Genomic DNA, 10,814 nt, shown 5'->3' on the forward strand with positions numbered 1-10,814 from the left:
ACACAAATTATAGCAATCCGACAGTCAGGTTTTCCATTAATGGTCATTTATCTAGTACTATCCAGCTCAGACGAGGCACCAAGCAGGGCTGGCCTCTATTCCCCCCCCCCCCCCTATACACCATACACTTGGGACCATTCTTTTGGAAATGCAAGGGATCCCATTTGGGGGTGAGGATCATAGGGTGAAGGCGTTTACGGACAACATGCTCCTCGCCCTCACTAACCCTGAACATTTTCTACCACTGGTAGTTCGAGAGAAAGTTGTAGGGCGGTGGCGGGACTGAAAGTTAACATTGCTAAATCAGAATTCCTTAACTTGGCACTCACTGGCGACTGCAGCACATGGTGGATAGAACCTCTTTGATAGGCACCGCAGGGCATAAGGCTTTTGTGGGTAACAAACAGCTCCCTTACATAGCCATACGACTAGCTATAAACCCTCGTTAGACGAACCCAGAGCCCAGCTGTGTTGCTGGGCCCCCTTATCAGTCTCGTGGATGGGTAGCATAAATTCTGTTTAGATGGTGATCCAACCCAAACTGTTGTACTACTTCCAGGCACTTCCCGTTCCCAATCCTTTGCACGCACTAAACAAGATCTTGACTGCTTTTGTCTGGAACAGAACCCAGAGGGTGTCCCTGCACAAGCTGATGGCCCCCAACACACAAGGGAGGCATGGGTCTTCCAAGCTTTTCCCTCTACTATAAAGCAGCCCAGCTACAATATATCAAGGACTGGTTTATGGGAAACTCAGAAAAAATATGGCAAAGCATGGATAGGGCAGATGTCCACCCCTGGGAGGTCCTATGGCTGAGCAGAGGTGCTAGACCACCAAACATTCACAAAAGTGCCATTACGGGGCTATTGGCAGACACGGGGACCAAGCAATACGCCAAAGTGGCATTTTCACTTTCCCATCTCCGTTCACAACACTGTTTAACCCCACAGTCCCCCCCAGCGATGGAACCAGGGGCATTTGCCAGGAAGGCAAAAGGGTGCACTAAGATGAGAGATTATACAGGGCCAATAAACCGTACGACCAGTGCAAACAAGAGGCTACAATACCTGCAGCTTAGGCATTGGCTGCTTTCCCTCTCCGACAAAGCAGCAGCGACAAGACCCCCTACATCATTCGATAAATCGCACCACTAACCCAGGGGACAAGCTAGTCTCCAACACCTTCAAACTCCTGGCAGATGGGATTGCTAGACCAATCGATGCATACACGGCCAGATGGGAGCAGTTACTGGAAAGCCCCATAGAGAATGGGAACAACTGGGTAGGGACATCCACATCAGGGAGATATGGAATAAGCTCATGACAGTGGCACTTCACATCAGTGGGATTACACCATAATTAGGGCAACCTCTCAGGACTGTTGGAGCGAATGTGGGGGACGGGGAGACTGTGCCCATATTTGGTAGGACTGCCCAAAGCTAGGGGAATACTGGAAAGCAGACAAACAAATGTTAAGTAACCAGATTAAGAGACGGCTTAAAAGAATGCATACTTGGAGACTCAGAAAACAGGGCCTGGCTGAAGGCTCAGAAGGCAAGCAATATTCCTAGCGGCACTCCTAGTGCAACATTGGAAGGTGAATCCACCCCCACATGAAGAGTACTGGCTCACCGAAGTGAGCCACTTTGTAGCCCTGGAGTGGCTCACCTACTCACTTAAGGGGGTAGTGCCAATTTCTCAACTGAATGGGGTCTGGTCTTGGCCTTTCTGCCCGACTATTGGGAGTCACAAAGCTCAGAAAAACTGTGCATCCTGGGAACTGCCACTTATACCATAACCTACAAACAATATTGTCCAGGCAACCCATCTGATCCCGAGGGGGTGGGGCAGTAAGGTCAAGGGGGGTGGGGCAGTAAGGTCAAGGTGGGTGGGGCAGACATAGGGAAGGGGTAATGCAAACATGTAAAAAAAAAAAAATAATCAATAAACAAACGTTAAAAATAAAATGAAACAGAAGCTGCATGTCAGCATAAGAAAATATATTCGGTAGCCCTGGGAGAGGATGAGCCGGGCCAAAGGTTGCATCTAAATATTAAACAGCATAGTGCACAGCCCTGAGGGACCCCACAGACAAACGAAGTAGGAGAAGTTTGAAAAGGGGGGTGGGGGGGAGACTGCTGGGTACGAGAGGAAAGAAGCATTAGTTAAGAGTGACTAGAGAATAGTGGGATACAAGTGTAGTATTCCTTGTTAGAATGTTTACTCTCCGCACTGCGTTGACCTCGGAATGTTTAAGTTTGAGGACTGTTGGGGTTCAAGTCAGTTAGAAAGGAGTGAGCGTTGAATGGAGGCAGACGCAGTGCGGGGCGCCGGGTTTGTTTGAAGCACAAAATAAAGACTTGAATTGCAAGTACTTACGCTCGCCTCCGTGATTACTTCATTTGGCGATGAGGATACCGGCTTCCTAGGACCCATGGGGTGAAGATAAGCGGAGAGCAGCCGCTCCGAGCCAACGCGCAACGCTGCGCAGGCTTGTGCTGGTGTTGGTCAAAATGAAACATAAGAGAAACGGAAAGCGGACGCTCAGAACCAACACGCAATAGTGTCGGTTCGTGCTGCTGTTTCTGGTCTCTGGAGGGACTGGTCGTGAAGAGCGGATGCTCCGAACCAACGCATAGTGTCACGTTGGTTTGTGCAGAGTTAGTCACACTTGACATTCCATGACTGGTGGGTTAGCCACACATCAAGGGAAAGCGGTCCCCTTCTACAGATTCACAACGCTACGTTTAACGATCACTGCCGGGCTTACGCGCGTATCATCGCGCATATTAGAGAAAAGGACCCACCCACACATCGCAGTGACGTGATCTTGAACGATTAGGACCAGGAAGTCTGGGGAGGGTGAAGATTGGGCATCTTCATCCTCGTCCCAGTACTTGGAGAGAAAAAAAATGTTTTTTTCCTTCTCTGTCCTCTATTTGCACGGCCATAGTGAAACTGAATATTGCAATAGACATATGCATGTTGAAGAAGCCCAGTACCAGTCCTAGATGGACATTTGATTTCACAATTCTGACAGTTGTGGCGTGACTCCTTTTATATACAAAAATGCAGGGCATCAGTATTCGGGTTCCTGCAAGCTTTTTGCCGACTCCAGGACAACCAGCAGTTGTCTGGTCAGAGTGGAAGGAATTTTGGCTAAATTACATTCAAGCAGTGGATCAAGAAGAACTCACATCCCGGAAGAAGAAACTATTATTGTTACATGCGCTTGGATTAGAAGGCCAGAAAAAGTTTAGAGAACTTCCAGATTTGACAAGAGATGAAGCTGGAGATGCTGACAAGCATGACAGAGCCATAAGACAACTAGATAAATACTATGCTCCAGAAACGAATGTAGCAATAAATAGATATAAATTTTACACCAGAGTGCAAAAAGAAAATGAGAGTATTGAAGAATATGTTTCTGCACTAAGTCTTATAACGGACCAGTCAATTTGGCAATGGCATCACCCTGGATGAATTAATACGAGATCGGATAATTATTCAAAGGATAATATAGTTCAAGTCAGGCTGTGGATGATTGGCAATCCATCACTACCGGAAACTATAGCCATTGCTAAGCGGGTGGAGCATAGTCAATTATTCTCCAAGGAGATGAAAGACAAGAAAGAAGAAGCTGTACAGAGCATGCAACGAAACACTAAGTTAGTACAGGAACAAGAGGAAGAAGGCTAAGTTAATGCACTGTGATCTAAAGACATTGCTGAAGCCACCCCAGGAAAGAATAAAGCAAAGAATCCAGAGTAGAGGTAGTTCAAATAAAGTTCATGGAAGAAGTTGGACAAAGAATGAACCTCGTACACAATATGATCAAAGATTTCAGAATGCCCAACCAAGAGATGGAAACAGGTGTTATAACTGTGGCAGAATTGGTCATTACGCTAATGCAAAACAGGGTCCGGCACTGGGACAGAAATGTGGAAATTGTGGCATAAAAGCTCATTTTGTAGTGGTATGCAGTTTGTCATTGTAGATAAGGAGGAAGAACAGGTGTTTTATACAGGAACCTCCAGAAGGAGAATTTAAGTGCCCAAGCTGCGAGGTGATTCTAGACAATTGGAAGCTTAGGATGAAGGTGGATAGTTGTTCGCCCTGGACAATTATTACCAAGAAAACATGGCAGAATCTCTCAAAAGCGAATTGAATTCACCAGACATCAGAAATCCTGGTGGATTTGAAGGGTCAAAGAGAAAAACGATTGGCTGGTTTCTGGTATCATCCAATTTAAAGACAGACGAGCACAGGTTAAAGTTTGTGGCAGAGAAAGGTGTAAACATCATAGGATGGAGAGACCAAGCTGGTTTGAGAATCAGGTTAGATCCATGTGCGGAAGAACAGATTCTGTTGGTCAATAGTAGTCAACAACAGAGAACAGAAGTGTCAGCGAAAAAAGGAATGAAGTCAAGTCAGAGTTGGGTTTATTAAAGGATTTTGCACACAGAATTCGCCTCAAGAAAGGAGCTGTACCGGTTAGACACACAAAGTCGAGACTGGTTCCATTTGCTATTGCTGTCAAAGTTGAGCAGGAGTTGACACTGTTGGAATCTGAAGGCGTCATAGAAAAGATTGAATCTTCCGAGTGGGTGAGCCCCATCGTTGTAGCACTAAAGAAAAATGGCAAACCCAGGATTTGCGTGGACTTGAGGGATGTCAACAAGAACATAATAACTGATATATTTCCCCTTCCAATTATTTCTGAAATGTTGAATTGTATTGGTGATAAGGATGCGTTTTCTACGTTGGATCTCTCAAAAGCCTATCATCAAATCTCACTCACTGAAGATTGCAGAGACATTACAGCTTTTATTACACCACATGGTCTGTATAGGTATAAACGCATGTCGTTTGGTTTAGCTTCTGCGGCAGCTGTAGTTCAAAGGGTTGTGATGCATGTTCGATTTCTCCGCAGGTAGGATCCCATCCCTCTGACATTCCATGTGATTATTCTGAAGCGTGCTGCCATTGCTTGACTTTGATCATGGATATGGGAGGCTCCCCGCCCATTTCCTGGGTTGGGCATCCACTGCTAGGTGTCATGCTTCGATTTGCTTGCATGGGGTGATGAGCTTCAGTTTCCAGCCTTTGATCCTCCGTGCATTGGAGGACAGTCTTCATGAGGAGTGCAGTCATAACAAAAACTGAACTAAAATAACCATAACTGGTGCACCCAGCTACTGCCATGGGGGGGCAGTGCTCGGGGGCTCTCGTGCTGTCTGTCCCAATCCGGGTTTCTGGCACGAGTAGGTTCGTACCGGCAGCTAGCCAGCACTGGTCTTCCGTGGGTGCGTGCTGTGTGCTCATGAGCGGGAGGCCGGGTGGGCCCCGTAGTCACTTGATGTTCTCAATGTAGTTTCCTTGGTGGTGATGTACTCTCTTGTGATGGTGTACAGTGCTGGTTCAAGGGTGGTGGTGTCCAGGTGTCGGTCCGCCACCCCTTGTGCATTCGGTTCAGTTCTCATGGGTGGGTTCAGGGGGGACATCAGCCAGGTTATTGTGTTCCAGCCACATGGTGGCTGCGGCTGGAGTTTCCAAAAATATCGCTCGCCCCTTGTGGATCACTTTTAGTCTGGAGGGATACAGCAGCATGTAGTTTAGATTTAGTTTTCTCAATCTAGCTTTGATTGGGACAAAAGAGTTCCTTGCTCTTTGCACTGACTGCGTGTAATCAGGGTAGATGTTGACTTTTGAATTGTCCCGCTCTATCTCTCCGCCCTCTCTCGAAAACTTTAGGATCACTTTGCGGTCCCGGAAATTGAGGACCTTCGCTATGATGGGGCGAGGAGAGGAACCCGGAGGGGGTTTCTTCTGGAGCGATCTGTGAGCCCTTTCTATGGCAAAGCCCTGCGAGAGTTTTTCCGCCCCAATTTCCTGCTGTATTAGGGATTCTATGTAGGCCGTCGGGTCTGTAGTTTCGGCTCCCTCAGGAATACCCAGTATCCTAACGTTGTTGCGCCTATCGCGGCCCTCTGCTTCCTCTGATCTTGCCTCCAAGTAGCTCACCTTTCTCCGAAGGTCCGCCACCTCTGCCTTGAGGTCTTGTGTGTCCTCGGCGATGTCCTTCTGGATGGTTTCTATGTTGGTAACACGTTCCGTCAGATTGCGGGCATCTTGTCTTATGAGTTGGATGTCAGCCTTCACCTCACCAATTTTCGTGTCAATAAACGTTCTTAGGGCAGCAATCGCCTCGAGTACCTGGTTGTCCTTGTCGCATTCCCCTGGGCTGGTCTGCGCAGCTGTGCTTTTAGGCGTGGACTGGGCGCTCGGGTGGGGTTTTGGGGTGACAAAAGGATCCATAGTGGCATTCTTGGCCTTGCCCCTTGAGGTAGACATTGCAGGATCTCTAGTCCCCTTTGTTTGTTGTAAGTGTCTGGTCGGCCTCATTCAGGGTCTGTGGTCGTGTGGCTCTCCCCAGCCCGCTCTCCGTTTGGCCCACGGGGGCACCGTGTTGGGGAGGGACACCTCAGCAGATTAATTCGCCTGTCGGGTCGACCATGCTTTGTTTGTTCGGAGGCGAGGGCCGACTCGCGGGGGGCGGTCAAGCCCTGGTTATGTTCGTCGGGATGAAGTGTCGGGCTGAGCTGGGGGCGTCTTCGGTGTCTCCGGTGCTGGTTCCGGAGCGCAGCCCCCTGCATGTTGTTGCGGTGGGCCTAGAGTGCCAGGGGGCCCGATATCACAGTCCATGGGGAGCCGCGGGGCCCCCACAGCCTCACCGCGCTTTTAATTCGGAGGGGTGCCACCGAGGGCGGCGCGGGTCCCAGCAGGCGGACCCCGGACTCAGCCGGAGCTGCTTTGTGTGCCGTCCGCCGTGAGCGCTCAGGACGCAAGGTAGGGAGTCTCGCCGGGAGAGTCCTGGGCCCCTCAGTGATGTTCTGCCAGGAAGCGCTGCACGGTTCAGCTGGTCCCGCTGCTTCGTTGGTTTCCCTCGATCAGCAGTGAGCATGAATGCCTGGCTGGTCCCGGGGAGTGAAGTTTCGCCGGCCCTCCTGCGGGGTTCAGGCTCTCCCGGGCATCGAAGCCGCCATTTTGTGTGCACCGCTCGGAGGGGGGGGGGGGGGGGAGGGGCTGGGCCAAAGCACCGTATCGGGCTCCCGAGCACCGATTTTCATCCAGAGCAGCTGCGGAGCACAGGTCCTCGCCTCAACTTTGGTTGGGTTGTCGGATGGACAGCACAGCGGGCTTGAAACACCGAATTCAGGATCAGTCTACGGGGCTTGGCCGGAGCTCGAAAGTTCCACGTCCTCACTCCATGAGCACCAGGCCATGCTGTATCATCCTCAAACTAATGGATTAGTGGAGAGATGCAATCGTGTGATAGTAGAAGCTGTGGAATTGGCTTGGAGTAATAATTTGTCCGTGGATGAAGTTCTCAAGGAGAGGGTGTGGTGTAGTAGGATATCTGTTAAGAGGGGGATGAATATTTCACCTTTTGAATTAATGAGGGGAAGGGCTCCCAATACTTTGGTTAATCGTAGGAGATTTGTGCATGATGAAAAACATAGTTTGGTTAAATATCAGACTAAGGATAGAATGTCTATTGAAGAGCCCAAGTTGAGAATCTCGCCAGGAGATTACGTGCAGATTAAGATTGGTCGTAGTGTGAGGAAGGGTGACTTAATACAGCAGTCCGGTTAAAGTTATACAGGTGTTCAGAAGAGCAGTTAGAGTTACTGGAGGAGCGGTATGGAATTTGGATAGAGTAAGTAAATGGAGATGGGGAGGTAAACATGAAGGATTTAGACATTTTGGTAAGTAGAGAAGAGCGACTGAATTATTTGGAGATGATATTCTGTTTGGAATGGAGAATGTCAGTGAAATGGAGAATGTTAATAGGGACTTAACCAGACAAGGTGAGGAAATTAATGTGCGACAAGGTAATGATGATTCTGGACGTAACTTTCTGCACAGTTCAAGAGAAAGGAGATTACCATATTGGTCAAGAGATTATGTTATGCGAAGTTAATATGTATAGTCCACAGCCTGTGGAGTTTGCCAGGTTGGTCCACAGATTATTTCATGCAAAGTTAAATTTATGTACAGTCCATAGGTTTTTAAAAATATTCATGTGTTACATCTATATGTTTTAATATGATTATATTTCTAAGTATTATTTTGATTTGCTTTACAATGTTGATATAAAATGTTATATAATATTGTAAGGGGGGGATGGTGTAGTATTCCTTGTTAGAATGTTTACTCCCCGCACTGCGTCGGCCTCGGAATGTTTAGGTATGAGGACTGTTGGGGTCCGAGTCAGTTAGAAAGGAGTGAGCGTTGAATGGAGGCAGACGCAGTGCGGGGCGCCAGGTTTGTTTGAAGCACAAAATAAAGACTTGAATTGCAAGTACTCACGCTCGATCAAGCATGCTGTGGCTGGAATGGTGTGCATTTAAAACGGAAACTCAAAGAGTGCTCATAGGAGCTGGTGTTGTGAGTGTATATGTACAGTTTGGGTGCGCAGGTGCTTGGGCAATCCCAATTATGTCATGAGCAAGGTTTGAGGTCATGATAGATTGGCTGCCCAAAGACTTGAGATACCAACTGTGAACAAATGTTCATTGTGTGAAGAAAATAATGGGTAGATAAGGGGAAGGAGGCTGGGGTAAGGAAGTGGGAGGGTCATATCGTTAGCCAAATAAGATTCTCCAGAAAAGGAGAAAAGGGATTGAATAGACGATACTCTAAATGCAGAAGGCGGTGTGCATTACCGTGTCTGCACAACAGGCTCTGCCTCCCAGTCATCTTATTCCTGGTTGTTGAGGGTCAACTGCCATTTGCTAGCCTACTCCTCTGGGATTCCTGGACGCCTCTCTGGTGTACTTTGGCACAGGTTTGAAAAGTCTGGACACGCCCCCAAGTAAGGTACATGGCACCCGCCAGCCACGGACCTTACTTACCATTTCCTGGGCAGAGCCCATGCTAAGTCCGGATAAGTCTGGGCACAGCCGTCTGCTACTGTGAACTGATGGACGAGGTCTACTATACTCCTTTACTAAATATGTGTTCTGCCCATTCAGGTCCTTCTAGTCCATCACGGCTGACTTGCTCATTTTCAGCACGCCCAGCCAGCTTGCCCATTAGCTGGAGCTCTGTTCTATTCCATCGTAGTGCTGCTAGCATTACATGGTCACTTCGATATTAGTTGGATTTATACTCCTGCTATACTATGCCTAGCCCAATTCCCACACGCTGGACTAGTCATAGGCATTCCTCTGCTTTCCATAACTTTATTAAATCCATCTTCCCATTTTATTTTCTTGCACCAATATGTTTTTGCATTTTAACATCACTTTATGTGCATCACCGAGACTTGGCTTCTTTTAACTCTGCTATTCCTGCATCTTTCACATCAGACACTGCCTTTACACACGCCTCACCCTTGGTGGAGGCACCAGTATTCTTGAATAGCCATCCTCCGCAATTCATTTTATTTCTCATTTTCCCACTTTTGAATATGCTCTACCTTTTCTAAGCCCTGTGCAGGGACTCGTCATCCTCCTGGTCCTCTTACCACTTTGTAACAACATTGACCCACTACTTTGTGCGGTTTTACCTTGCTGAAATTATTTTATACTTTAATCTTCAGCTTTCCTCTTCTCATGCTTGTATTCCATTTCTAGCCATTGATTCTTACCACCTCAGCTCTTGCTACTCATCTCTGGTTCCCACTTGGATCTTATTTTTGCCTCCTCTTCGACTACCTCTACAGTCTGTTCATCCTGTATTCAGACCACCTGCTTTTCTTTTGAAATGTATTCTAATTGCTACCACTCTTCACCCGTCCACACTTCATCACGATCTTCGTGCTTTTAACACTCCTTTGTATCTTGCATCTCTCATTCAGCTTTTCTTGCCCTTGGAATGAACAAAGTCAGCCATGATATTCAGCCTCTTCATGTTCTCCTCTCGCAAGCCTCCTCAGCCTTGGATCACCTATCAGCTTTGCTCGATAAGAGCCCTGTCACCTTGAGTGGTCCGGCTCTGACGCTGTGTTTTCTCTTACCACACTGATGAAGCAAGCACCCTTATTACTTTGACCTGCTGCAATCTCAATCTGCTCATCCTAGACACCTTTTCCAATGGCTTTCCCGTGAGACTCCTCCCTCTCCCTGAAAAGCACTACATTGGGGCAGCATATAAAATAGTTCGTTCGTGACAGATCAAGTCTTGTAGAGCAGTACTCAAGTTAAAACTAGAATACAAATGTGGCCATCTAAAGTCATTGCAGGGCAGTTTGTTTGAATTAGTAGATTGCTTTTCAAAGCCACTGCATAGGTGGAGTGGAAGGCTTCATTAACCAACAGAGTTTACCAACTCCAGACTCCCACAGCTTCAAGGCTGTCATCCACTATTAACTATTGCAAACAGTTCACGAAGAACCATGCTTGCAAAGGATACTATATTGCACGCCTAGACACAGACTCGGTGGACATTACTCAACTCATGGGAAGATCAGAGAATATGCATCCTAGGTCATCCACCAAGGTGCCATGTTTCATGGAAGGCCAGTGACCCATCAGATCCACAAACCTGTACTGTAGTGAAAACCTTGTGTAAGCCTTACGAATAAGGCCAATTCATTTTTGCACACTTGGGCATTTCGTAGTTTAGACCTTCAATCTCGAACCCCATCGCTATCTGAACAAATTTTACCAGCACAGGAAGCATCTTGAAAGGTGAGCCACATTAAGTCATGCAACATGATTGAACAGGTATGTCCCTGTATTTCAGGCTTCGTTATTATACAATTCCTGTTCTGAATACCTTAAAAGGTCCAACAGATTATGGAAAAGC

Source organism: Ambystoma mexicanum, chromosome 2p, assembly GCF_040938575.1.
Source record: "Ambystoma mexicanum isolate Mex_15411 chromosome 2p, UKY_AmexF1_1, whole genome shotgun sequence".
Lineage (NCBI taxonomy): Eukaryota > Metazoa > Chordata > Amphibia > Caudata > Ambystomatidae > Ambystoma > Ambystoma mexicanum.